Source organism: Musa acuminata, unplaced genomic scaffold (genome assembly GCF_036884655.1).
Source record: "Musa acuminata AAA Group cultivar baxijiao unplaced genomic scaffold, Cavendish_Baxijiao_AAA HiC_scaffold_1118, whole genome shotgun sequence".
Taxonomy (NCBI): Eukaryota; Viridiplantae; Streptophyta; class Magnoliopsida; order Zingiberales; family Musaceae; genus Musa; species Musa acuminata.
This window is the reverse complement of record NW_027021331.1, coordinates 331,960-336,959: the sequence shown is the minus strand read 5'-3', so window position 1 is coordinate 336,959 and position 5,000 is coordinate 331,960. Positions and strand designations below refer to the sequence as shown.

At 39.9% G+C, this 5,000-nt stretch overlaps 2 non-coding genes across 2 annotated transcripts; one reads left to right on the top strand and one right to left on the bottom strand.

Moving 5' to 3' along the window:
* The first annotated feature begins 365 nt into the window (after positions 1–365).
* TRNAG-GCC (transfer RNA glycine (anticodon GCC)) lies at positions 366–436 on the top strand. The gene has a single exon. It is a non-coding gene; the product is annotated as a tRNA-Gly (tRNA).
* Positions 437–600: 164 nt separating this feature from the next.
* Positions 601–674, bottom strand: TRNAM-CAU (transfer RNA methionine (anticodon CAU)). Its single transcript has one exon. It is a non-coding gene; the product is annotated as a tRNA-Met (tRNA).
* Between the last annotated feature and the right edge of the window lie 4,326 nt (positions 675–5,000).

The following is a 5,000-nucleotide window of genomic DNA, read 5'->3' as shown; positions in this document are numbered from 1 at the left end:
AGTGTACCCGTTGTATTTGCTTCTTCTGATGGTTGGTCAAGTAATAAAAATATTGTATTTTCCGGTACATCATTATGGATTGGATTAGTCTTTCTGGTAGCTATCCTTAATTCTCTCATCTCTTGAACTTATTTTGTATTTCCCCGATCCAAAAACTCCATTCCTTCTACCTTCTACTTCTAATAAATTTAATAATTCGGATTGTGAGACACATTAAGATTCAATCTGAGTTCCAAAAAAAATTATATTTCATTCTTGTATCTGAATATTTGGCCCTGTACATATGATCCAGACGCATATATGATATATGATATATATGTCATATATGTGTGGACATATGCGTGCGTATCAGGAACGCAGAAAATGCGGATATGGTCGAATGGTAAAATTTCTCTTTGCCAAGGAGAAGATGCGGGTTCGATTCCCGCTATCCGCCCACGGTGAAGTAATGTATTATGATAAGATAAGAGATAAAATCCAAAATTAAATTCGAACTACTAATGCTAACTACCCCCCCTAATGCTAACTACCCCCCCCCAAAAAAATAGTTATTAATTAGAATTACACCTAAAAAGATCTTTTTTTTTTTACAAAAAAATGTTGCGGAGACAGGATTTGAACCCGTGACCTCAAGGTTATGAGCCTTGCGAGCTACCAAACTGCTCTACTCCGCGCTGAAGAACCGGGAACTTATGTACGAAGAAAGATTGGATACGCCCCTCTACCATATCCGTACAAATAGAATAGTCTATTTATACAGAATGGTAAAGAGGGCTCCTCTATCTTCTATGATAATAGATCATAGAGATTCATACAAAAGATCATAGAGATTCATACAAATACGAAAGGATATTTTTCTCTTTACCAACTTGATCTTATTGCGCCCGGTAACAAACATGCATGAAACATTTCTCGAAGTATGTGTCCGGATAGCCCAAAGTCTCGATAGTTAGCTCTAGGTCTTCCAGTCAAAAAACAACGTCGATGGAGACGTATAGGTGCACTATTACGTGGTGGGGATTGCAATTTTCCATGAATTTCCCATTTTTCACTCAATGATGGAACTTTGCTTATTTTTTTTTTTGAGGATCGACGAATCAAATGATATTTCTGTTCCAATTTCTGCCGCTTCTTCTCCCTCTGAATCAAACTTTTTCTTGCCATAATATAATGTTCAGTTCCTATTATTATCAATGATACAGTTCGGATCCTAGATGTAAAAATATAAGAAGGTAGATCCTCCCTCTCCATCGAAACAAATGAGATTGTTGCTGATACAGTACATAAAAAAAATAATAAATAACTAAATTAAAATTAACCAAATTTTCCTGATGTAGAGGCAATCAAGAAAGCTGCATAAGTGAATATATAGCCTACGGAAAAGTGGGCTAATCCAACCAATCTTGCTTGCACAATGGAAAGAGCCACTGGCTTATCTCTCCATCGAATCAAATTAGCCAAAGGTGTGCGTTCATGAGCCCATGCTAAAGTTTCAATCAATTCCTGCCAATATCCGCGCCAAGAAATTAAAAACATAAATCCAGTAGCCCAAACAAGATGTCCAAATAAGAACATCCACGCCCATACGGATAAACTATTCATACCAAAAGGATTATATCCATTGATAAGTTGTGAAGAGTTTAACCATAGATAATCTCTTAACCATCCCATTAAATAAGTGGAAGATTCATTAAATTGTGAAACGTTACCCTGCCATAAAGTGATGTGTTTCCAATGCCAATAAAAAGTAACCCACCCAATGGTATTTAACATCCAGAAAACTGCCAAATAAAATGCGTCCCAAGCAGAAATATCACAAGTACCGCCGCGTCCTGGGCCGTCGCAAGGAAAACTATAACCGAAATCCTTTTTATCTGGCATTAACTTGGAACCACGTGCATCTAAAGCACCTTTTACTAAAATCAGTGTAGTTGTATGCAAACCTAGAGCAATAGCATGATGAACCAAGAAGTCCCCAGGACCTATTGTTAAGAAGAGTGAATTACTATTCTCATTAACAGCATTCAACCAGCCCGGTAACCATATGCTTCGACCTGCATTGAATGCTGGGCCATTCGTTGAAGATAAGAGTACATCGAACCCATATGAAGTCTTACCATGAGCGGATTGTATCCATTGGGCAAATATAGGTTCAATCAAGATTTGTTTTTCCGGAGTACCAAAAGCGAGCATAACATCGTTATGAACATAAAGGCCCAAGGTATGGAACCCAAGAAACAGGCTGGCCCAACTTAAATGAGATATGATAGCTTCTTTGTGGTCTAACATTCTTGCCAATACATTATCCTCATTCTGTTCTGGATTGTAATCTCTAATGAAGAATATAGCTCCATGAGCAAAGGCTCCTGTCATGATAAACCCTGCGATGTATTGGTGATGAGTATATAACGCAGCTTGAGTAGTAAAGTCTTGTGCTATGAATGCATAAGCAGGTAAAGAGTACATGTGTTGAGCTACTAAGGAAGTAATAACCCCTAAAGAGGCTAGAGCAAGACCTAATTGAAAATGAAGCGAATTATTGATTGTGTCATAAAGACCCTTATGCCCACGCCCTAATCGACCCCCTGGAGGAATATGTGTTTCTAAAAGATCTTTGATACTGTGCCCAATCCCGAAGTTAGTTCTATACATATGACCAGCGATCAGGAAAATAAATGCAATAGCTAAATGATGATGAGCAATATCGGTCAGCCATAAACTTTGCGTTTGTGGATGAAATCCACCGAGAAGGGTTAGAATGGCAGTTCCTGTTCCTTGGGAAGTACCAAATAAATGGCTACTCGAATCAGGGTTTTGGGCATAAAGATTCCACTGACCCGTAAAAAGTGGTCCCAACCCTTGAGGATAGGGTAATACATCTAAAAAATTATTCCATCTGACGTACTGTCCCCTGGATCCTGGAATAGCGACATGAACTAAATGTCCTGTCCAAGCCAAAGAACTCACTCCGAAAAGTCCTGACAAATGATGATTTAGACGAGATTCGGCATTTTTGAACCACGAAACGCTTGGTTTCCATTTTGGTTGTAAGTGTAACCAACCCGCTATTAAGGATATAGCAGAAAGAAATAATAGAAAAAGAGCTCCAGTATAAAGATCTTCATTAGTGCGTAATCCGATTGTATACCACCACTGATAAACGCCGGAATAAGCGATATTCACTGGACCGGTAGCACCTCCTCGAGTAAAGGCTTCTACAGCTGGTTGACCAAAATGAGGATCCCAAATTGCATGAGCAATAGGTCTTACATGTAAAGGGTCTTGTATCCATGACTCAAAATTTCCTTGCCAAGCTACATGAAAGAGATTTCCGGACGTCCACAGAAAGATTATTGCTAATTGCCCAAAGTGAGAAGCAAAAATGTTCTGATAAAGACGTTCCTCAGTAATATCATCATGACTCTCGAAGTCATGTGCGGTAGCAATACCAAACCAAATACGACGAGTAGTGGGGTCCTGAGCTAAGCCTTGGCTAAACCTCGGAAATCTTAATGCCATAATGCCTTTCAAATCCTCCTAGCCATTATCCTACTGCAATAATTCTTGCTAAGAAGAATGCCCATGTTGTGGCAATTCCACCCAGAAGGTAATGGGTTACTCCTACAGCACGTCCTTGTACAATGCTCAAGGCTCTAGGCTGAGTAGCAGGAGCAACTTTTAATTTGTTATGAGCCCAAACGATGGATTCAATGAGTTCTTGCCAATAACCACGGCCACTGAATAGAAACATTAAACTGAAAGCCCAGACAAAATGAGCACCTAAGAAAAAGAGACCATATGCAGATAATGAAGAACCATAAGACTGAATTACCTGAGATGCCTGTGCCCATAAGAAATCTCGAAGCCACCCATTAATAGTAATGGAACTCTGCGCAAAGTTTCCTCCTGTAATATGAGTTACTACCCCTTGATCACTTATAGTACCCCAAACATCCGACTGCATTTTCCAACTGAAATGGAAAATAACTACGGAAATCGCATTGTACATCCAGAATAGACCTAAGAAGACATGATCCCAGGCAGATACTTGACATGTCCCCCCTCTTCCAGGTCCATCACAAGGAAAACGAAAACCAAGATTTGCTTTATCAGGTATCAAACGGGAACTGCGAGCAAATAGAACACCTTTCAGTAGTATCAATACAGTCACGTGGATCGTAAATGCATGAATATGATGGACTAAGAAGTCTGCGGTTCCTAATGGAATAGGTAACAAAGCTACTTTGCCGCCTACTGCTACCAACTCACCACCTCCCCAAGTTAAGCTGGTACTTGCTGTTGCACCAGGAGCTGTTATGCCGGGTGCTAAAGCATGGGTGTTTTGTACCCATTGAGCAAAGATGGGTTGTAATTGTATAGCGGTATCTGAAAACATATCTTGTGGACGCCCTAAAGCGCTCATGGTATCATTATGAATATACAAGCCAAAACTGTGAAAACCCAGAAATATACATGCCCAGTTAAGATGTGATATGATTGCATCGCGGTGTCTAAGGACACGATCTAATAGATCGTTGTATCGAGTAGTTGGATCGTAATCTCTTACCATAAAAATTGCTGCATGTGCAGCAGCACCAACTATGAGAAACCCACCGATCCACATGTGATGTGTGAACAACGAAAGTTGTGTACCATAGTCAATAGCTAGGTATGGATAGGGAGGCATGGAATACATATGGTGAGCTACAATAATGGTTAAAGAGCCTAACATAGCCAGGTTAAGAGATAATTGAGCATGCCACGACGTTGTTAGGATTTCATAGAGTCCTTTATGGCCCTGGCCTGTAAATGGACCTTTATGAGCCTCTAAAATGTCTTTAATGCTATGACCAATGCCCCAGTTGGTTCTATACATATGACCAGCGATCAGGAAAAGAATTGCAATAGCTAAATGATGGTGTGCAATATCGGTCAGCCATAGACCACCTGTTATTGGGTCCAATCCTCCGCGAAAAGTAAGAAATTCCGCGTATTTTGAC